This window comes from Nycticebus coucang, chromosome 4 (genome assembly GCF_027406575.1).
Source record: "Nycticebus coucang isolate mNycCou1 chromosome 4, mNycCou1.pri, whole genome shotgun sequence".
In the NCBI taxonomy this organism is placed as follows: Eukaryota; Metazoa; Chordata; class Mammalia; order Primates; family Lorisidae; genus Nycticebus; species Nycticebus coucang.
In genome coordinates, this window is record NC_069783.1 from 40,878,629 (window position 1) to 40,903,362 (window position 24,734).

General features: G+C 43.0%; 1 protein-coding gene and 1 pseudogene across 2 annotated transcripts in view; both read right to left on the reverse strand.

The window, feature by feature from the left end:
* The window catches only part of KCNG3 (potassium voltage-gated channel modifier subfamily G member 3), a 55,578-nt gene that overhangs the window by 19,698 nt on the left and 11,146 nt on the right, over positions 1 to 24,734 (reverse strand). The window lies entirely within an intron of this gene.
* LOC128583846 (voltage-dependent anion-selective channel protein 1-like) lies at positions 8,943 to 9,826 on the reverse strand (annotated as a pseudogene).

Below are 24,734 nucleotides of genomic sequence, written 5' to 3' on the forward strand. Positions count from 1 at the left end.
CTGATATTATTTAGCTTCCTCATGCCCGTTTGGGGGGCCATTTCTTTAAGATATGTGGCAGAATAAGGTTAATGATAAACAGAAATGTCAGTCTTCCAACGGGTGGCGTCGGGCTTGGCTGGAGGGCTCCAGGCTCCTCCCACGGTTTGTAAGGGCTGCTGTTATTAGTATTCCACTAGGTCCCATCTTCCTATCATCACCCCCTCTGCACTGCCTTTGCCTTCTTCGCTTCCCCCTTACAAGAACACCCTGCTCTGTCCCTTGCTGGAGGAAGCTGAGGCTCTACCTCCTCAACTGCACAGCTTTCTCCGTTGTTCCTCTGTCCTCTGTTTTGGCAACATAATCATCAGACTCACACTCTCTCTTTGTTGGTAAACAGGGACTATTGACCCTCTGCAAAAAGCAACCAAGTTCGTGAGTGCGCATCCCAAGACTACAACACCTGCCCTGCTAACACAGGGCCTACCATCACATACAAATCTCCATCAGACACAGTGGCTCATGCCTGTAATCCCAGAATTTGGAGAGGACTAGGCCAGAAGATCATTTGAGACCAGGAGTTTGAGACTAACCAGGCAACATAGCGAGACCCAATTCTTTACAAAGAAATTTAAAAATTAGCTAGAGGCAGGAGGAATGCATAAGGTCAGGTATTAGAGGCTGCAGTGAGTTATGATCACACCACTGCATACTAGCCGGAGTGATAGAGTGAGACTTTGTCTCAAGAAAAAAAAAAGGAAAAAGAAATCTCCTTCAAAGATCAGAGTGTGTTTCTCTGAAATCTCATAGGCAATTACTACAAATAATTCTTGTCTTCTCTGACTCCTTTGGCATAATTTATTCCATTTTCAACCCAAATATATGACTTAAGGACGTTCTGGTGGAAGCCTGAGGTAGTATCTTGCTAGGAACTCTGTCCTGCCAGTGTGACTTAGTAGAGATAGACTTAAACCTCACAAAGAAATGGTTTTGATACTGTCAATATAATAGGCTTTTGTTTTTTAAAATTTTGAGACAGAGACTTGAGACCATTCAACATAGAAAAGAAGACAGAAGCTCAGCGCCTATAGCTCAAGTGGCTAAGGCACCGCTACATACATCAGAGCCTGCCAAACAACAATGACAACTACAACAACAACAAAAAAAAACAACCAGGCATTGTGGCGGGTGCCTGTAGTCTCAGCTACTTGGGAGGCACAGGCAAGAGAATCACTTAAGCCCAGGAGTTGGAGGTTGCTGTGAGCAATGATGCCTTGACACCCTACCCAAGGTGACAGCTTAAGGCTCTATCTTACAAAAAAAAAAAAAAAAAAAGATAGAATGATGCTCAGGAGGCTGAGGCAAGAGAATCACCTAAGCCCAGGAGTTGGAGGTTGCTGTGAGCTGTGTGATGCCACAGCACTCTACAGAGGGCGACAAAGTGAGACTCTGTCACTACAAAAAAAAAAAAGACAGAATGCTATGATTCCCCCACCCAGTCCCATCAACCATCAGCCCGCAGCCAATTCTGCCCCCTCCGCACCCTATCCACTTCCTTCCTCATGTATTACTTTGAAATAAATTCCAGAGTGTGGGCATTTATCACAGAAAAGGAGGCAGGAAATGTCCATGGCTTTGTCTGAGTCTCTTGAGATAGGTTAATTGCAGCCAGGATAATGTCTTAGAGTAAGGATGGGATGACAATATAACAACTTGGAGCACATTAATTTATTCAGCATGCAATAAAACCCCTAAAGGAGTGCCCACTGTAAGCCTGGCTCTACAGAGCCATGGAGAAGTGTATAAGAAAAATTAAAGATAGAACTTAACTACAGGTATGGGCAAAATGCCGGGCTATGTGCTGGGACAGAGACTTGCCCTCTTTCTTAACTATAGTTATGTAAGATATTATCATTATAGAAACTAGATGAGGTACACAAGAACTCTCTATATTATTTTTCATATATTTTAATTTAATTTAATTAATTAATTAATTAATTTTTTGAGATAGAATCTCACTTTGTCACCCTTGGTAGAGTGCCATGGTCATAACTCACAGCAACCTCAACCTCTTGGGCTCAGGCGATTCTTTTGCCTCAGCCTCCCGAGTAGCTGGGACTACAGGCGTCCACCACAACACCCAGCTTAGAGATGGGGGTCTTCCTTTTGCTTAGGCTGGTCTCGAACTCCTGAGCTCAAGCAATCCACCCACCTCAGCCTCCCAGAGTGCTAGGATTACAGGCGTGAGCCACCACACCTGGCACTCATATTTTTTTTTAAAGAGACAAGGTCTCGCTATGTTGCTCAGATTGGAGGGCAGAGGTTATTCCCAGGCCCAATCCCACTACTGACGAGCACTGGGGAACTCAGTGCAGACACCCCATCAGCATAGTGCACTATATCCCAGAACTAGGCTTTAGCTTCCCAAGTACCTGGGATTATAGGGGAATCCCACCACACCAGGCTCTGTACTGTTTTCATAACTTCTTATAAGTATAAGATTATTTCAAAATAAGAAGGTTAAAATCAAAAAGATAAAACTTATACTAAAAGAGTTTACAACCTGGCTCAGTGCCCATACCTCAGTGAGTAGGGCGCCGGCCACATACACCCAGGCTGGCAGGTTCGAGCCCAGCCCAGGCCTGCTAAACAACGATGACAAGCAACCAAAAAATAGCCAGGTGTTGTGGCGGGCTCCTGTAGTCCCAGTTACTTGGGAGGCTGAGGCAAGAGAATCACTTAAGCCCAAGAGTTTGAGGTTGTTGTAAGCTGTGATGCAACGGCACTCTACTGAGGGTGACATAGTGAGACTTTGTCTCAAAAAAAAAAAGTTTACTACCTAGTGAAAGACAAGATATACCCTCCTCAACAACTATCCTATCTCTATAAATTCAAAAATAAAATGTAGAAGTGATAAATGCTGTAATTAACACATATTAAGTTCAGAAGGAAATAAATTTTCTTTCATCTGGAGGTTTACAAAAGGCTTCTTTGAGAAAGTGCCAATTTAATTTACTATTGAAAGACCAGCACAAGCAAAATCAGTTAAAAACAAACAAACAAAAAGAAACTATGAATAAGCTGGGTATGGAGGCACATGCCTATAGTCCCAGCTACTCAGGAAGCTGAAGCGAAGAATCACAGAAGTTTGAGTCCGCCCTGGGCAATATAGCAAAACTCCATCTCTACATATGTATAAAATAAAAGAATCTACAAATAGCTGAATTTTTTTCACAAATGAAATATATTCAAGTATTAACTACATGATTTTTTAAATAACTTTTAAGTAAGGCCGAGCACTGTGGCTCCCGCTATAATCCTAACACTCTGGGAACCCGAGGCAGGTGGATTGCCTGAGCTCAGGAGTTCAAGACCAGCCTGAGCAAGAGCGAGACCCCATCTCTACTAAGAATAGAAAAAGTATTGGCCAGGCACAGTGGCTCATGCCTGTAATCCTAGCACTCTGGGAGGCCAAGGCAGGTGGATTCCCTGAGCTCACAGTTTCAAAACCAGCCTGCAAGAGCAAGATCCTGCCTCTAAAAATAGCGGGGCATGTGGTGGGTACCTGTAGTCCCAGCTACTCAGGAGTTGAGGCAAGAGAATCGCTTAAGCCCAAGAGTTTGAGGTTGCTGTGAGCTATGCCCCCATGGCACTCTACCGAGGGCAACACAGTGAGACTCCATCTCAACAACAACAACAACAAATAGAAAAATTAGCCAGGTGTTGGGCAGCGCCTGTGGCTCAAAGGGGTAGGGCGCTGGTCCCATATGCCGGAGGTGGCGGGTTCAAACCCAGCCCCGGCCAAAAACCACAAAAATAAATAAATAAATAAATAAATAAATAAATAAAATAGAATTTGCATGTCCTTTAAAAAAAAAAGAAAAATTAGCCAGGTGTTATATCAGGCACCTGTAATCCCAACTACTCAGGAGTCTGAGGCAGGAGAAACTCTTAAGCCCAAGAGACTGAGTTTGCTGCGAGCTATGATGCCACAGCATTCTACCCAGAGCAACAGAGTGAGACACTCTCTCAAAAAAAAAAAAAAAAATAGGGCGGCGCCTGTGGCTCAAGGAGTAGGGCGCCAGTCCCATATGCCAGAGGTGGCAGGTTCAAACCTAGCCCCGGCCAAAAACAAAACAAAACAAAAAGGGCGGCGCCTGTGGCTCAGTGAGTAGGGCGCCGGCCCCATATACCGAGGGTGGTGGGTTCGGACCCAGCCCTGGCCAAACTGCAACAGAAAAATAGCCGGGCGTTGTGGCAAGCACCTGTAGTCCCAGCTGCTCGGGAGGCTGAGGCAAGGGAATCGCATAAGCCCAAGAGTTAGAGGTTGCTGTGAGCCGTGTGACACCACGGCACTCTACCCGAGGGCGGTACAGTGAGACTCTGTCTCTACAAAAAAAAAAAAAAAACGCCTCCCTCCCCAATTAAAAGCCAGATAGGTTTGGTGGCTCAAGCCTTAAAAAAAAAAAAAAAATAGTAACTTTAAAATATGTATTATTATGACCCTTCAGGTTCCAGAAATTGGTCATAACTATTGTACTGTCCTTATTCTATAGATGAGGAAACAAGTTCCAGGTTAAATCCCTGGCACATCTGGGGAGCTGGTTCTATAGCATGGACATTGCTTTTCAGAGAGACAATAAAAGCAGGTCTAGTTAGGGGACTACTAAAATATGCAAAAACCAAAATAAAAGCCAGAAACCAAGCAGTGATAATGGAAAATCGAGAGGAGGGATGTCAGAAAAAGCACAGGAGCGGAAAAGCACCGTGGTGCTCAAGGAACAGTGAACCCTGCTAAGATGCAAAGACAGGTGTGTAGCAGAAAGAAGAGACTGTAGAAATTACAGTGGGTTGCCTACACTGAAGCTTGATGGCAAAGGTTTTGAAAGTCAAGTTACAGCTTTAAAGGCAAAGGGATCTGATTGACGATTTAGCGAGAGGAGTCATTCATTCAGTGAGCATTTCTTGAGCAGTTGCTATGTGCCAGAGCTGGGGAGAAGCCAGGCGTGCTGTGGCATACGCATGGGACAGCTGGAGAGTGCAGCTATGACCCAAGCATGAGAAATGGAAGGCCCAACTGGCAGCAGTTTATGGGAATAAAATGAAACATAATGAAATGACGCCAGAAGCCTTCGATAAGCCACTGTGACTGGGGGGCTGTGTGGAGCACACAGTCACAGCTACAAGGATGTAAGCAGATGCCCAGCACGACACTCTCAGACATTCATCCACTGTCCCAGACCTCCAGTAGGCAGAGGCTCTGTGGCTTTGCCTAACCAGAAAAGCTAGTGAAGAAAACAAAAACCACCCAGAAATACCTTATGACAAGAGACGGCCACTTTGACTATTCCCTTGATTTTCTTTCTTTTTTTTTTTTTTTGTAGAGACAGAGTCTCACTGTACCGCCCTCGGGTAGAGTGCCGTGGCGTCACACGGCTCACAGCAACCTCTAACTCTTGGGCTTACGCGATTCTCTTGCCTCAGCCTCCCGAGCAGCTGGGACTACAGGCGCCCGCCACAATGCCTGGCTATTTTTTGGTTGCAGTTTGGCGGGGGCTGGGTCTGAACCCGCCACCCTCGGCATATGGGGCCGGCGCCCTACTCACTGAGCCACAGGCGCCGCCCTCCCTTGATTTTCTTAACAGATGATAAGACAGAAATCATCTTTTAGGAGCTAAATTACATAAAGGATTTCACCCATGCTTCAGTGACCATGTTCATTGCCCTCTAATAGAGGGCTCTGGTTGTCTTGTCCTTGGCTCTGAACTGGCTCTGTGGACAAACCATCTGTGTTTTGGTATGTACCTCACCTGAGGCTCTCCACAGTCAGAGACATCGTCTATCTTTGACTGACCTGGAAATCACAGTGCACTGCTCTTCAACAGAGCTTGTGATGCAAAAGAAGCGATAAGGGGCTGGAGCCGGAACAGGTCAAGAAGATCTGTGTACAAAACTTCCTTTCAGGTGAGTTTATACGCACCATCAAGCAATGAGCCTCTCATCAACTGGGGTTAGGAAACCAAGGCTCAATTCTAAGGAATGTGTTTCCAAAAGACTACCTTGTTATAGGTGGGAACATACAAGTGGTTCTGATTCTCACTACTAACGAACTTCCCAGAGGTGAGAGAGACAGAAACCCGTATGGTGAACCAGCATCTGCCCTCCCAGGCCTCATGTTCTCCACTCCAGGGGGGTCCCTTTGGTCTTCGGGTGCAGCTGATCTCTCACTATACTTTCATTACCACCCCAGGATACTACACACATTTGCCAAAAAAAATACTGTGAGAAAACCAATCTCATCACAAGACTTAATCTGTTCCTGTTCCATATATAACTACCAGATAGGTTCTACTCTTTTTATTTAATTGGCAATTCATTAGTAAAAGAATTGAGACCAGAAGGGACATCAAGAGATCCACCTCTTCAAACAAGTTCATCTCATAAAACTGATACCAATTCTTTTCTTTAATAGTATTTTATCCTTTTGACTTCAAAATAGTTTTTAATCTATAGAACTTGGGAAAATTAATTTCCTTTTTGTATTTTTTTATTTTTAGAGATAGGGTCTCATTCTGTCACTCAGGCTTGAGTGCTGGGCAAGATCATAGCTCACTATTGCATTGAACTCCTGGACCAGGCTTGGCGCCTGTGGCTCAAGAGGCTAAGGTGCCAGGCACATACACCAGAGTGGCAGGTTTGAATCCAGCCCAGGCCTGCCAAACAACAACTGCAACCAAAAAATAGCCAGCTGTCGTAACTACTTGGGAGGTGGAGGCAAGAGAATTGCTTAAGCCCAGGAGTTGAAGGTTGCTGTGAGCTGTGATGCCACAGCACTCTACCCAGGGCGACAGCTTGAGGCTCTACCTCAAAACAAAAACAAACAAACAAAAAACTCCTGGACCACTGCTGAGCCTCCCAAGTTGTTGGGATTACAAACATGAGCCACCACATTTGGCCTGGGAAAATGAATTTCAACAAATGATATTTTTAATTTTGTTTTGAGGTTTCAATATTTTATTCAAGTTTTATTTTAAGTGATGTTAATTACAGCATTTGAAGGGGAGGATCTAATTCCACATAAAATGGAAGACTCTAAAATGTACCCACTAAACTGCTAAAAAGTAAATTGAGTGGTGAGAATGCAACAGAAGTCCAATTTAGATTCTGAGTGTTGTCACCATGTGACTACAATCACACAGACTCTTCCCAGCTTATAGCTGGAGCTCCTGGAAGCTATTTCATACTCTGGTGCAAGGACAAAACACCACGATACAAACTGGAATTAAGTCCTTGATTACTGGCTTCATCACTCCAAAATGGCACAAAATAGCTACCATAGCCTGAAAACCTTGTGATGCAAAAGAAGTGATAAAGAACTGGAGTGGGAACAGGTCATGAAAATCTGTCCACAAAAGCCCCTTTCAGCTGAGTTTATACACACCATCAAGCAATGAGCCATTTATCAATTGGAGTTAGGAAACTGAGGCTCAATTTTCAGAAAGTCAAAATTCTATTCATTTACTCAATACGAATTTACAAAGTGCCTGCACATTATCAGCTTCCACTTGCAGTCATTTCTAGATTTAAAAAGGAAGAAAGAACCCCAGCATCTTAGAAGAGCCACCAAGTTCCAAAATCTACAGCTACATGGATCTTTTTTGTAATTAAGTTGCTTCTGTACCTCTAACATCTTCAATCTGAACCATCTTTAACTTGGAGGTCTAACATGGTATTTAATTAGCAGTACTTGCACCCCAGACATAGAACATTAAAAGATGCATTTCAGCTTGAGCAACATAACAAGATCCCATCTCTACAGAAAACCTTTTGGGTGGATGTGGTGGCTCACACCCAGAGGTGGGTGGATTTCTTGAGCTCAGGAGTTCGAGACCAGCCTGAGGAAGAGCGAGACCCTGTCTCTACTAAAAATAGAAAAATTAGCTGGCTAATTTGGCTATTTGGCTAATATTGTGGGTGCCTGTAATCCCAGCTACTTGGAAGGCTGAGGCAAAAGTATCACTTGAACCCAAGAGTCTGAGGTTGCTGTGAGCTATGATATAATAACACTCTACCCAGGGTGACAGAGTAAGACTCTGTCTCAAAAAAAAAAATTAAAGTTTAAAAAAAATAGAGGCTCCGCGCCTGTGGCTCAAGCGGCTAAGGCGCCAGCCACATACACCTGAGCTGGAGGGTTCAAATCCAGCCAGGGCTTGCCAAACAACAATGATGGCTGCAACAAAAAAAAAAAAAAAAAAATACCTGGGCATTGTGGCGGATGCCTGTAGTCCCAGCTACTTGGGAGGCAGAGGCAGGAGAATCACTTGAACCCAGGAGTTGGAGGTTGCTGTGAGCTGTGATACCACAGCATTCTTACCCAGGGTGATAGCTTTAGGCTCTGTCTCAAAAAAACTAAAATAAAATAAAAAATAAAAAAAATAGAAAATTTTAGGGCAGTGCCTGTGGCTCAGTGGGCAGGGCGCCCGACCCCGTATACCAAGGACGACAGGTTCAAACCCACCCCCAGCCAAACTGCAACAAAAAAATAGCTGGGTGTTGCGGCAGGCGCCAGTAGTCCCAGCTACTTGGGAGGCTGAGGCAAGGGAATCGCCTAAGCCCAGGAGTTGGAGGTTGCTGTGAGCTATGTGATGCCATGGCACTCCACCCAGGGCAACATAGTGAGACTCTGTCTAAAAAAAAAAAAAATTAGCCAAGTGTGGTGGTGCTCACCTATAGCCCCAGCTACTTGGGAGGCTTAGGTGGGAGGATTGCTTGAGTGCTTGAGACCAAGTGTTCTGGGTTACAGGTGTTCTAGGTTCTAGCTAGGATCACACCATCACTATGGGCACCCACAGCCTGGGCAACAGAGAGAGACCCTGTCTCTTAAAAAAAATAAATAATACACTAAATTCTATGCTAGCTATGCTGCAAAATAGTTTAACATTAAACAACTATACAGTATTCAGTTATGCTTGGCATTCCAATCCTAGACCAAGCTCATGGCCACCAGCATTGAAGTTCTTACCATCCAGCACAGCTAACAGCATCAGTCTGGGGTCTGAGTATATTCTAAACCTAACAGGCTGGGGTTGGTCACGTTAGCCAAGAAGCAGGCACCAGTGTTGATCAAATACTTGATTGTTATTCTGAAGTGAGTGTTTTCCTGCTGTCCGGGTGAATCTGACAGTGGTCTCCAACTTCTTGTTCACCTTCTGCTAAACAGAGCCACGAAACTCTGTCCCATAATTCATGGTCATGTGAAACTAGAATCCATCAGCTTTGTAGCCAACCACAAAGTTGCCCTGGGTCACCTGGGGGTCTGTGCGCTCGAAATTCATATGGTAGCCAGCCAGGCAGCTCTCATAACCCAGCATCAGAGCACCCCAAAGTGAAGGCCCAGCAATGCAGAAATGCCCAGCACAGCCCAGGTTGACGTCTTCCCACTTGCACTGTCATGATTTTAGCAACCCCTTTCCCACCCTGTGTCAGGTGGGAAGGATGGATTGAAGGTCAGCTGCAGGCCACACGCAAGCCAATCTTCCACAGTGACTTTGGTGCCCAGCGTATAGTCAGTGTTTCGTTCCTCTGTAAATGTCAGGCCATATTCAGTCCATCTGTGCTTGGTTTACAGGCTGCCTGTCACTTTGGGGGTCTCACTGTTGGCTGAGCCTGAGCTTGCAAATTCCAATCCATTCTCAGATTTTGTTTTCAAATCAAGTTTTATTAAGCCAAATCTGTAGCCCTTGGTGAAGACATCCCTGGTAGATTTGCCAAGATCAGCATACGTGGGAGGCACAGCCATCTTCTGCTCAGAGGTGATAGCAGAGGGCTTGGCAGAGGCTATGGCGGGGGCTGCCTCAACAAATGATATTTTTAAAAGTGAGGCCGTTCATCCGAATGTCATTATTTGCTATTTTCTAACCACAGGCAAATAATAATATGTCCAGAGCTCAACTCTGATCATTTTTACTTAATTACTGTGTACCAAGTACTCACTATAAACATCGAGACATAAATGATACTTCTGCACCAAGTTTCCAACAGGTACATAAAAACAAAAGATTCAATCAATGATAGGGATATTTAAAAGTATCCAGACTATAAGTTCTTTTTGTGATATGGGCTAATCTTACTGGAGTTAAATGATATCTCAAAGTACTTTAAGTATTTTAGTCTACAGTCATGAATATAAGGACGTACACAACACTAAAAGCAGCAACGCTCAACTCTGAGCACTGAGGTATTGTTGACTCCCAACTATCAGCAGATAAAAGCTAAATGCATGATTATGTCATGCAAGGCTTCAGATCTGCCACTCTCCGCCTTGCACCATCTGCTGCAACTAATGGAAAGCAACAGTCCCCAGTCTTCTCACGCCTCTTGCCTTTGCATATGTACCCCGCCTTCTTGGCCAACATCAACCAGGCCTTCAAGTCTGGGCGCAAGCATCACTACTCCTGGGAAGCCTCAGCTCAGGTCCCCACTATGGCTGACTCTCTCTCCTCTGTGTTCCCACAGCAGCCAGCATTCATCTCTAGCATTGCACATATCACGCTGAGCAGTGATTGTACATTTACTGGTCTGTCTCCTCAGCTAGGAAGCAAATAGGGCAGTATTATGTTTAAAAACAAAAATCACTCAAAACTACTTTAAGATGTCATCTAACTCCAGTAAGATTAGCCCATATCACAAAATCCCCAAACCAGAGATGTTGGCGTGGATGTGGAGAAAAGGGAACACTTCTACACTGCTGGTGGGAATGCAAATTAATACATTCCTTTTGGAAAGATGTTTGGAGAACATTTATAGATCTAAAAATAGATCTGCCATTCAAGCCTATAATTCCTCTACTAGTTATATACCCAGAAGACCAAAAATCACATTATAACAAAGATATTTGTACCAGAATGTTTGTTGCAGCCCAATTCATAATTGCTAAGTCATGGGAAAAGCCCAAGTGCCCATCGATCCACGAATGGATTAACAAATTGTGGTATATGTATACCATGGAATATTATGCAGCCTTAAAGAAAGATGGAGACTTTACCTCTTTCATGTTTAATGGATGGAGCTGGAACATATTCTTCTTCGTAAAGTATCTCAAGAATGGAAGAAAAAGTATCCAATGTACTCAATCCTACTATGAAACCTAATTTATGGCTTTCATATGAAAGCTATAACCCAGTTATAACCTAAGAATATGGGAAAGGGGAAGAGGGAAGGGAGGGGAGGGGGCAGAATGGAATGGGCAGAGGGAGGGTGATTGGTGGATCACACCTATGGTGTATCTTACAAGGGTACATGTGAAACTTACTAAATGTAGAATATAAATGTCTTAATACAATAACTAAGAAAATGCCAGGAAGGCTATGTTAACCAGTGTGATGAAAATATGTCAAATGGTCTATAAAACCAGTGTATGGTGCCCCATGGGGAAAAAAAAATCACAGGCTGGGAGCAGCGGCTCACACCTGTAATCCTAGCACTCTGAAAGGCTGAGGCAGGTGGATTGCTTCAGCTAAGGAGATTAAGACCAGCCTGAGCAAAAGCAAGACCCCATCTGTACTAAAAAATAGAAAAACTGAGGAAAGAGGATCTCTTGAGCCCGAGTTGGAGGTTGCTGTGAGCTATGATGCTATGGCACTCTACCCAGGATGATAGGTTGAGACTCAGTCTAAAAAAATAAAAAAAGGAAAAGAAAAATATCAATATTTGTTAAAAAGTACAACTTCTATTCACCAAAAAAACACCATAAAAACCAGCCACAGTCAGCTATACAAAATGAGACAGAGCCTCAAGCTGTAGCCCTGGGTAGAGTGCCACAACATCACAACTCACAGCAACCTCCAACTCCTGGGCTTAAGCAATTCTCTTGCCTCAATCTCCCAAGTAGCTGGGACTACAGGCGCCCGCCACAAGACCTGGCCATTTTTGGTTGTAGCTGTCATTGTTATTTGGAGGGCCCAGCTGTTATCTGGCGGGTTCGAATCCAGCCAGAGCCCACCAAACAACAATGACAGCTGCAACCAAAAAATACCCGGGTGCTATGGTGGGCGCCTGTAGTCCCAGCCACTTGGGAGGTGGAGGCAGGAGAATCGTTTGAGCCCAGGAGTTGGAGGTTGCTGTGAGCTATGATGCTACAGCACTCTACCCAGGGCAATAGCTTGAGGCTCTTTCTCAAAAATAAATAAATAAACAATTAGCCAGGCATGCCAAATACCTATAGTCTGAGCTACTCAGGAGGCTATCTGGGAGGACCACTTGAGCCAGGGTGACTGCAGTGAGCTCTGATCATGCCACTGCCTTTTAGCCTGGGCAACACAGCAAGTCCCTATCTCTTAAAAAAAAAAAAGAAACAGAAGAAGAAAAATAGATAAATGATATGAACATGCAGTCCACAAAGGTAGATGGCTTGAGCTCAGAAATTTGAAATCAGCCTGAGCAACAGCAAGACCCCATCTCTAAAAATAGCCAAGTGCCATAGCAAGTCCCAGCTACTTGGGAGGCTGAGGCAAGAGCTTGAACCCAAGAGTTTGAGGTTGCTGTGGGCTATAACCCCACAGCACTATGAAGGCCAACAAAGTAAGACTCTGTCTCCCGCTCCCCTCCCCCCCCAAAAAAGAAAGAAAGTACGTTCTATACAACTCCCTCATTTTAAATTCTGGAATAAGCAAACTAACCTAAAGTAAAGGAAATCGAAGTAACAAAGATAGGTAGTTGCCTAGGACAATAAAGCAGGGGGATACTTCTTTATGTATCTTGTTGGATATATCTGGTTGGGATGGTAATTGTACAGATTTGCCAAATGTTATCAAACTGTACACTTAAAAGCAGGTACACTGCAGTTTTGTAAATTATATCTCAAAAAAATGATTTAAAAATTCATTAAAAATTCATTTAAAAATTCATGAGGTATTAGTTCATATTTGCCAAATTAACAAAGTGTTAAGGTCTCACAGCATATAGAAATGGCAAAGATATTGAACAACTGGATTCTTGCTCACTACTTTTCTGAGTATAAATCAGTACAACTACTCTGGAGAACTACTTAGCAACATCTAGGAGAAATATGCATACTTTTCAATATAGTAGCTCCAGTCCTAGGTAGACACATTAAAGAAACTCTCCTATGTGTGCACTGAGACATGAACAAAACTATTCATTGCAGCACTACAGTAATAGCAAAAATTCTACAGCCAAAAGAATGACTAAATCAATGCTGACTGCATTACAGTTAAAAGAAAGGACCACAGCTATGGAAATCAACATCAGAACTGAAGTTAAGCTAAAAAGGCAAGGTAAAGCTTCCATTGATGATGCCATTTATATAAATGGTTTTAAGTATGCAGAAGAATACCATATTTTATGTGTAGATACATACATACATATATTATTTTTAAGTGCATGCAAATAAAAACATCAAAGTCAGGAGAGTAGCAATTTCTGTGGTAAACAGAGGGATTTCAAGGGGAAAGTGGCACCCTTTCAGTCTATGCAGACTTCAACTGCATAGAGACGATGTCTCAGTATGTTGTATAAACTAGTCTTGAACTCCTGGCCTCAAGCAATCCTCCTGCTTTGGCCTCCCAAAGTCCTGGGATTACAAGTGTGAGCCACTGGACCTGGCCAATGTTTGATTTCTTAAGTTGGGAAGTTGGTATGTAAGTGTTCATTGTACTACAATCTATACTTGTTTACATGTCTGAAAGATTTCATGATTTTTATGCTTACTTTCCTCTTCTACCTTTGTAAAGGATGTGTTTCTTATATTCTTGTGTTCTATTTCACAGATGGATTTGTTCTGCACTTCCTAAGATCTTGGTAGTTGTATTCAAAGGAAACACACATTGATTCGCATAAGGAATTCTTTATTCTTTTAAAATGATTAAATTTCATCTTCTTTTCCCTTTTTTTTTTTTGTTTTTGTTTTTAGATAGGGTCTTAAGCTGTTGCTCTGAGTAGAGAGTGTCGTGGAATCGTAGTTCACAGCAACCTCCAACTCTTGGGGCTCAAGTGATCTTTTTGCCTCAGTTTTTTTATTTTTAGTAGAGACTAGGTCTTGTTTTGCTCAGGCTGGTCTTGAACTTGTGAGCTCAAGCAATCCATCTGCCTCAGCCTCCCAGAGTGCTAGGATTACAGGCATGAGCTACCACATTTGGACTTCACTTTACATTCAATAGTCTCTCATATTTAAAAAAATTTCTGGCCAGGCGCAGTGACTCATACCTGTAATCCTAACACACTGGGAGGCTGAGGCAGGTGGATTGCCTGAGCTCAGGAGTTTGAGACCAGCCTGACCAAGAGCAAGACCCCATTTCTACTAAAATAGAAAAACTATCCAGGCATGGTGGTGCATGCCTATTTGGGAAGCTGAGGCAGGAGGATTGCTGGAGCCAAAGAGTTGGAGGTTGCTGTGAGTTATGAAGCCATAGCACTCTACCCAGGACAACAGCTTGAGACTCTTTTTTTTTTTATAGTTAGTCACATAAATATATATTTTTAATTTATTTATTTTTATTGTTAAATCATAGCTAATTGCACTAATTGTACATTAGTGCAATCAAGGGGTACAATGTGTGGGTTTCATATACAATCTGAAATATTCTCATCAAACTGTTCACCATAGCCTTCATGGCATTTTGAGACTCTTGTCTCCAAAACAAACAAACAAAAAGGCTCAGCACCTGTAGCTCAGCAGCTAGCTTGAGACTCTGTCTCCAAAAAAAAAGTCCACTGTATAATATATTGTATTCATAGCTAATAAAACAAATTTTTTTTTTTTTTAGAGACAGATTCTTACTTTGTCGCCCTCGGTAGAGTGCTATGATATCACAGCTCACAGCAACCTCAAACTCTTGGGCTTAGGCGATTCTCTTGCCTCAGTCCCCCACGTAGCTGGGACTACAGGTGCCTGCCACAACGCCAGGCTATTTTTTTGTTGCAGTTGTCATTATTGTTTAGCTGGCCTGGGCCAGCTTCAAACCTGCCAGCCTCAGTGTATGTGGCTGGTGCCCTAACCACTGTGCTATGGCTACCGAGCCAACTCACTTCCTTTTTAAAATGTACTTCTGGCCAGATGTGGTGGCTCCCATCTGTAATCCCAGAGCTTTGGGCAGAGGCAGAAGGATTGCTAGAAGACAGGAGTTCAACACGAGTGTGAATAACAAAGGGAGAACCCATCTCTAAAATAATGACAATAATTAGCTGGGTGTGGTGGCATGCCTCTTCCCCCACCCCACCCCCCAACCCCCGTCTTAGCTGCTTCTACTCAGGAGACTGAGATAGGAGGACCACCTGAGCCCACGAGATCAGGGGTGCAGTGAACTATGATTTCACCACTGCACTCCAGCCTGAGTGACAAAGTGAGACCCTGTCTCTTAAAACAAACAAAGTAGCATACTTCCTGCTTTATTTCACATACAATCATAAATTTCTAATATTTTATTAAAATGCCAGTCCCTGACTTAATACAGTGTTAGTATCCCTTATAAGAAATGCTTGGGACCAGAAGTGTTTAAGACTTTGAATGTTTTCAAATTTTGGAATATTTTCATTATACCAGATGAGCATCCCAAATCTGAAAATCCAAAATCCACAATACTCCAATAAGCATTTCCTTTGAGCATCATTGTCTGTGCTCAAAAAGTTTCAGATTTGTTCAAGTGCAGTAAGATAAGGAAAAAATTATAAAAAGAAGTTTCAGATTTGGAGGATTTCAAAATCAGAATTTTCAGACCTGAAGGACCTACCTTATAAAACGGTTTTGACCAGCCACCCCTCTCCCAATCCAATTCAGAGTAAGTGCTGAACTAAAGGATCTCACTCCTACAGACATAAAGGACATATTGCTCACTGGGAACCTGAGGTACCTCCATCTCTTAAACAACTCCACGTAGTGAATCCTGGTGCTCTCCAGGGTGGACTTCAGGTACACATATCATCACAGAGCAGTATTACAAAAGGGTGTTAAGCACTCTGAAAAAAAATTTTTTTTTGCAGTTTTTTGGCCGGGGCCAGGTTTGAACCCGCCACCTCCGGTATATGGGGCTGGCGCACTACTCCTTGAGCCACAGGCGCCACCCAAAGCACTGTGTAGTAACCAGTGCAAGAAGACCCCTAAAGGCCCCTAACTGATTCAACCTGAGTCCCCGTCCGTCTCAAACCCCCCTTATTAGTTTAATTCTGAGAACAGGTTACAAGGAAGTTCTCTCTGAGTTCCCTGGCTCCCTTGCCAAACAATAGTGAAAACTCACTCAAGCAGAGTTTCCCAGGTCTGTAACCCCCCTGAACTTATCCCAACCCCCTAGCAGTGGCTAAACAATGGTGGAATTTCCCAAGCCAAGTTTATCCCCATGCCAGCTGCCACAAACCCCCTAACTCTCTGTAACCGGATCCAAAGCCCCTGACGCTGTAACCCAGCCCTCGTGCCAACCACCACACTGTAGCCCCCCTGAGCCAACTCTGTAACCCCACCCCTAAACTAACCAACCACCACGTTCTACTTCTGTGCTCACCAGCTTGCCTGCCAACACAGCACAAAAAAGGTATAAAAGACAACCTGCTTTTCTCTTCAGGCGGTTTGCCCTTAGGGGCGGCGGCCCACCTGCGCAGGTGTAATAAATCACCATCTGATTTATACCTGAAGTGGGGACCAAGTTTTTCTTCCAGGTGGCAAATGAATTACAACATCTGAAATTAATACAGATAGTCCCAAGCCTCTAAATATTTGATTTCCCACATCAACCATAAATATAAATAAAAGACCCTGCTCCACCAGAACTACTATGATTAAATAATAAATTCTTAGTAAAGTATCGCAAGAATGGAAAAGCTTCTCTACAACTATTAAAAAAGAAAGAAAGAAGGCTCTGCACCCGTAGCTCAGTTGTTAGGGCGCCAGCCACATATACCAAGGCAGGCGGGTTCAAACCCACGCTGGGCCTGCTAAACAATGACAACTGCAACAAAATATGGCCGGGAGTTGTGGCGGGCGCCTATAGTCCCAGCTACTTGGGAGACTAAGGCAAAAGGATGGCTTCAGCCCAAGAGTTTGAGGTTGCTATCAGCTGTGATGTCACAGCACTCTACCGAGGGTGACATAGTGAGACTATCTCCAAAAAAAAAAAGAATTGGAAAAGCAAGAATGCAAGAATCCAATGTACTCAATGGTAATATGAAACCAGCAGATGAATATATAGACGCCCACACAAGAGAAAAACACAGTTAAACACACATGGAAGGGGGAGGGGAGAAAAGGAAGGGGATTGGTGTGCTCTCACCTAACAGGCACAATGTAAGGGTATATGGCACACCTCCTGAGTGAAGGGCACAACTACAACTTGGCCTCTATCGCACAAACAGCAACAGTGTAACCAAATCATCTGTACCCTCATATTAATCTGAAATTTTAAAAACACATTAAAAAAATAGTAATAGGGGCTTGGCACCTGTAGCTCAGTGACTAGGGCACCAGCCACATACACTGGAGCTGGCGGGTTCAAATCCAGCCCGGGCCTGCCAAACAACAACAGCAACAAAATAGCTGGGCATTGTGGTGGGCGCCTGTAGTCCCAGCTACTTGGCAGGTGAGGCAAGAGAATCACGTAAGCCCAGGAGTTTGAGGCTGCTATGAGCTGTGATGCCATAGCACTCTAATAAGGGCAACATAGTGAGACTCTGTCTCAAAAAAAAAAAAAAAACTGTGCATCTTACAAGGTACATGTGAAACTTACTAAATGTAGAATATAAATGTCTTAATACAATAACTAAGAAAATGCCAGGAAGGCTATGTTAACCAGTTTGATGAAAATATTTCAGATCGTGTATAAAACCAGTGCATGGTGCCCCATGATTGCATTAATGTACACAGCTATGATTTAATAAATAAAAAAAACTGAAAAGAAAAAAATTGAAAACAATCAAAATGAAATCCTCTTACTTGGTGCACCTCTATGGCTCTTCAAGATCTACATGCTCCCACCTTTACCCTCAATTCCCCACCATCCTCACATCACTCAGCTTCCTTGCTGCCGCTCCAATAGAACCAAAACACACCCACCTCAGGAGTTTGCACTCTGTGCTCTATGCTTGGAACTCTCTCACCCAGGTATCTTCCCAGCTGCCTCCTGCATCCCTCCAAGTCCTTCTTCAGACATCCCCTTATCAGAGAGGCCTTTCTTGGCCATGGTGCACACTTACTCTATAAAGCTCTGATCCTGCCTTATTTCTTCATAGCACTTATCACCATCTGCTTGAGGAAGAGAGTGTTGGCGGGGGCAAGGGGGATTTCAGATGGGCTCTCAGGCTGGCCTTGAACTGCTGGGTTCAAGCAATCCTTCCACCTCAGCCTCCCAAGCAACTAAGACTACAGCTTTATATACTTATTTATTAGAATAGATGGTTCTTGCAGGCAGGGACTCTGTTTTGTTCACTGCTATATCCCACCACTTAGAACACTATTGGTACTCAACAAATGTTTGTTGAACTTAATGAATAAATGCATGCAGAACCATACAATCAACTAGCAACTGAATTTTGAAAAATATAACCTACTCTGGGCGGCGCCTGTGGCTCAGTGGGTAGGGCGCCAGCCCCATATACGGAGAATGGTGGGTTCAAACCCAGCCCTGGCCAAACTGCAACAAAAAAAATAGCCAGGCGTTGTGGCAGGCATGTAGTCCCAGCTACTCAGGAGGCTGAGGCAAGAGAATCGCCTAAACCCAGGAGTTGGAGGTTGCTGTGAGCTGTGTGACGCCACCGCACTCTACCAAGGGTGATAAAGCAAGACTCTGTCTCTACAAAAAAAAAAATACATATATACATATATATATAACCTATTATATATATAAAACCTATTCAAGACCAGGCGTGGTGGCTCACACCTGTAATCTCAGCACTCTGGGAGACTGAAGACAGTGAATTGCTTGAGCTCAGGAGTTCCAGACCAGCCTCAGTTAAGAGCAAGACCCATTTCTGGGCAGCGCCTGTGGCTCAGTTGGTAAGGCGCCAGCCCCATACACCAAGGGTGGCGGGTTCAAACCTGGCCCCGGCTGAACTGCAACCAAAAAATAGCTGGGCATTGTGGCGGGCGCCTGTAGTCCCAGCTACTCGGGAGGCTGAGGCAAGAGAATCGCTTAAGCCAGAGTTGGAGGTTGCTATGAGCTATGTGATGCCATGGCACTCTACTGAGGGCCATAAAGTGAGACTCTGTCTCTACCAAAAAAAAAAAAAAAAAAAAAAAAAAAAAGAGCAAGACCCATTTCTAAAAACAGCCGTGTGTTGTGGCAGGTGCCTATAGTTTTAGCTACCCGGGAGGCTGAGGCAAGAGAATTGCTTGAGCCCAAGAGTATGAGATTGCTGTGAGCTATGACCCCACAGCACTGTACCAAAGGTGACAAAGTGAGACCCTGTCTCAAAAAAAAAGTAATAATAATAGAAAAAAAGTAGCCATGCCTATAGTCCCAGCTACTTGAGAGGCTGAAATAGGAGGATCTCTTACGCCCAAGAGTTTGAGCTTGCTGGGAGCTAGGCTAATGCCACAGCACTCTACCCAGGATGACAGAGGGAGACTCTGAAAAAAAAAAAAAATATATATATATATATACACACACACACACATAGCCTACTCATAGGTTGAATACAACTTAGAAATACCCACTCTTCTATCAAAAATAAAAATGCTACAACTCCCTCACTGCTAAATTTGTCTGGATCTTAAAAAAATGCTATTATACATGTGTATGGTTCTTTCACATACAACACTCACTTAAAAATATACACTGAGAGTCTTACCCACGAGCAAGGTATATGAACTATGTGTTGTGAAGCTCAGGAGTTTTATTCAAAGAACTTGTAAGACATACTCCCAAACAAACTTAAGACAAACAGTGAGCAGGGACCTAAGACAGAGAAAAATAACTAAGGAAGTTGAGCTTCCAGTTAAGGGTTCAGTCTCTATTCTCTCATTTGACCCTTCAGAGCGATATCCCCACTGAAGAGGTGAGCATAGGCCCAGAGTTGGGTAGTGAATTAACCGTCCCGTACGACAATCATCCCAGGTCTCCTGACCCTAAGTCCTGGTTCTTTCCACCACAGACTTTTTCTTTTTACATTTATTGGCTGAAAAAGTCAGATGATTGCCACATTTATCTACTTCCCTTTGCCAATAGAGTTAAAAGCGAAGGAGTCTCTGCTACTCACAGAGTAAGAAGCTTATTTAAATGGTACATAGGGCAGCGCCTATGACTCGGTGGGTAGGACGCCGGTTCCACATACCAAGGGTGGTGGGTTCTAACCTGGCCCTGGCCAAACTGCAACAACTGCAGTTTTGTTTTTTTTTTTTTGAGACAGAGTCTCACTTTATTGCCCTGGGTAGAGTGCCATGGTGTCACAGCTCACGGCAACCTCAAACTCTTGGACTCAAGCAATTCTTGCCTCAGCCTCCCAAGTAGCTGGGACTACAGGAACCCACCAAAATGCCCAGCTATTTGTTGTTGTTGTTGTTGTTGCCGTTGTCATTGTTGTTTTAGCCAGCACAGGCCATGCACAAACCCGCCAGCCTCGGTGTATGTGGCTGGCACCCTACCCAGTGAGCTACAGGCACTGCCAAAGTTGTTATATTCTTAAAATGTGTTCTTTTCATGGTTGTTAGTAAATTATTTTTATTTTTAATTATTATGGGTATAGCTGTATATCTTTATTGGAACATGTGATGTTTTCCTACAGGCATACAATATGAATTGATCAAATCAGGGTAACTGGGATATCCATCGCCTGAGGTATTGAACACTTCTTTGTGTTAGAACATTCCAATTCAACTCTTTTAGCCATTCTGAAGCATACCCTAACTTGTTGATTATGGTCACTTTGTTGTGCTATCAAATATTGTTCATTCCATCTAACTAACTATATTTTTGCCCCCAATACCCAGCCTCACTTTATCCCTCCCATCCTTCTACCCTTCCCAGCCTCTGGTAGCCATCACTCTACTCTCTGTACCCATGAGAGCAATTGTTTTCAATATTTAGCTCCCACATGTAAGCAAGAACATGTGAAATTTATCTTTCTACACTAGATTTACTTCACTTAGCCTAATGTTCTCCAGTTCCACTCGTTTTGTTGCAAATGGCAGGACTTCATTATTTTTTGTGGTTCTATAATATTCCACTGTGTCTATGTGCCACCATTTCATTACCCATTCATCCACTGATGGACACCTAGGTTGATTCCAAATCTTGCCTATTGTGCAATAAACATAGAAGTGCAGATCTCTTTCCCCTCCTCAGGATATACCCCCAGCAGTGGGAATGCTGAGTCATATGGTAGTTCCGTTTTTTAGTTTTTTGAGGAACCTCCAGACAGTTTGCACTAATTTACATTCCCACCAACAGTACATGAGGCTTCCCCTTTTTCCACATCCTCACCAGCTATTAAAAATTGTTTAAGGTATGATTCTTTTAATTTTCTTCCACTTTGGAATTTAGCCTACATATACACTTATACCAATTTGTAGAGATGAATGAAAAAGACTGTTCTCTGCACCACTATTTGCATTTTTAAAAAACTAGAGTCAAACTAACCATTCCTCAGCAGAGCAGCACAAGGACTCAAGAATCAGAACCTAGGGCACCACTTATCCCCTGTTTGAGTTTGGATACATCAGTTATCTCAGTCATAAGATGGAGACTATAATGAGACTTGGGATGACAAAACACATGTTAACAACTTAACAACTGGCTGAACTCGGTGGCTCATGCCTATATAAACCTCTCTCTGGGAGACACAGGTGGGAGAATCCTTTGAGCTCAGGAGACACCACCCTGAGTAAGAGCGAAGACCCATCTCTACTGAAAATAGAAAAATTAGCTAGGCATTGTGGTAGACACCTGTAGTCCCAGCTATTTGGGAGGCTGAGGCAAAAGGATCATTTGAGCCCAAGAATTTGAGACTGCTGTGAGCTATGACACCATAGTACTCTATCCGGGGTGACAGAGTGAGACAGGATCTCAAAAAAAAAAAAAAAAAAGGGCGGCGCCTGTGGCTCAGTGAGTAGGGCGCCGGCCCCATATGCCGAGGGTGGCGGGTTCATACCAGCCCCCCGCCAAACTGCAACAACAAAAAAAATAGCCGGGCCGTTGTGGTGGGCGCCTGTAGTCCCAGCTGCTCGGGAGGCTGAGGCAAGAGAATAGTGCAAGCCCAAGAGTTAGAGGTTGCTGTGAGCCGTATGACGCCACGGCACTCTACCTGAGGGCGGGACAGTGAGACTCTGTCTCTACAAAAAAAAAAAAAAAAAAATTAACAACTGACTAGCATATATTAAATATTAAATAAATATTGGCTCTTATAGCCATTACTATTATCTGTAGAACGAACGCTTGTTAAATGAATGATGGCTCCCACACAATGGAATACTATAGAAATATTTAAAAGATGGCTTGGTACCTGTGGCTCAAGTGGCTAAGGCACCAGCCACATACACCTGAAGCTGGCGGGTTGGAATCCAGCCCGGGCCCACCAAACAATAATGATGGCTGCAATCAAAAACTAGCCGGGCGTTGTGGTGGGCGCCTGTAGTCCCAGCTACTTGGGAGGCGGAGGCAGAAGACTCACTTGAGCCCAGGAGTTGGAGGTTGCTGTGAGCTGTGATGCCACAGCACTCTAAGGCAACAGCTTGAGGCTCTGTCTCCAAAAAAAAAAGGAAAGAAAGAAAGAAATATTTAAAAGAATAAAGAAGATTGAGTTGGCACCTGTGGCTCAGTGAGTAGGGCGCCAGCCCCATATACCAAGAGTGGTGGGTTCGAACTCGGCCCCAGCCAAAACTAGGAATCTAAAAATATATCTAAAAAAAATAATAATATGCAGCGCCTATGGCTCAGTGAGTAGGGCGCTGGTCCCATATGCCAATGGTGGCAAGTTCAAACTCAGCCCCGGCCAAACTGCAACAACAACAACAAAATAATAATAATAATAATAATAATAGATCTAAAAATATGAAAGTTATAACCCAATTATAGCCCAATATATGGGCTGGGGTCGGGGAGGATGGCTAGAGGGAGGGTAATTGGTGGGACCACACCTACGGTGCATCTTACAAGGGTACATGTAAAATTCATGTAAAATTTACTAAATGTAGAATATAAATATCTTAACACAATAACTAAGAAAATGCCGTGAAGGCTATGTTAACCAGTTTGATGAAAATATTTCAAATTGTATATAAAACCAGCACATTGTACCCCATGATTGCATTAATGTACACAGCTATGATTTAATTAAAAAAACAAACAAAAAAAAAAAAAAAACGCCAGCTCTGGAGTATGTGGCTGGCGCCTCAGCCACTTGAGCTACAGGCACCGAGCCTGTACCCTCATTTTAATGTGAAATTTAAAAACACAATAAAATCTCTATATAGTGTGTGTGCATATATGTATATATGTATGTGTTTATGTATGTGTAGATGGGGAATGTATGTATGTAAAAAAATATATATATTTTTTGAGACAAAGTCTTGCTCTGTCGCCCTGGGTAGAACACCATGGCATTGTCATAGCTCACAGAAACCTCAAACTCTTGTGTTCAAGTGCTCCTCTTGCCTCAGCCTCCCAAGTAGCTGGGACTACAGGCGCCCACCACAATGCCTGGCTAATTTTCCTAATTTTAGTAGAGACGGGGTCTCACTCTTGCTCAGGCTGGTCTCAAATTCCTGAGCTCAGGCAATCCACCTGTCTTGACCTGCCCGTTGAGATTACAGGTGTGAGCCACCGAACCCCAGCAGCCTATATGTATATGTAAAATTTCTGAAAAAACACACCAAGAAACTGAGTAGTGGGGTTGAGGAGAGAGCAGCCTGTTAACTTTTCACATTTTAACAGTTTTTTTCCCAAGAGGAAAGTTTTAATTTAAAAAAAGTAAACGAATAATGTTGAAAATGACTAGCTTACCAAAAGAGAGAAAAAAAGCACTTTGGTTAGAGAAAAGGTATTGACAAGAGAAAGTTTCCACTGAATTCTAAAATTAGAATTCAGCAAAGGAAAAAAAAGAACCATACACATTAAAGGAAACAGTCCACTGTGAAAGAACAGAATTAAACTGAGGTTCTGGGTTGTATTCAATGCTATCAGAGATCTATTAATTACCAGCTTCTGAAAATATCCACCTTATCTGCAAAGTAAAAGCATTAAGACTTTCATCTTCAGTTTCAAATATTGCTTTTTATTTTTAAAGTATTTAAAAACCTATTGGAGTTATATAATATCAAACTAAAAAGCAATAGAAGTAATACGATTGATTTTAAAATTTCTATCACCAATGTTTCATTAAGATTATTTATTTTTTTAAACTTAGGCTTAAATATAACACTATAGGAAATTTACAGATTTTTACATCTCCTCAAATTCTCAATACAAAGCACTACAAATTAAAGATCAAAATCCCAACATGAAGCATCTTTTAGAAAGAATTTCTAAAGAACAGATCAAAATTATATCAAGACTTTGCATGCTAAAGAGATTTAAAACTCAAAAGAGAACACTTTTGCTGAGACTGATGGTAAGGACAAAAAGTCCAGAGGCAAAGAATAAAAGAGAAAACTACTTTATGTCTGACCTGTCTTTCAGAATTCAAAACTTCTCAAAACCAACTACCATAACAGCATCTTTTTATGAAATAGGCAGCAAAGCTTAGTAATTTTTAAAGATGACTTAAGTATATATTTACATGCAAAAAAAGAACATTAATCTCCCTGGCAGTGCCAAAAAAAT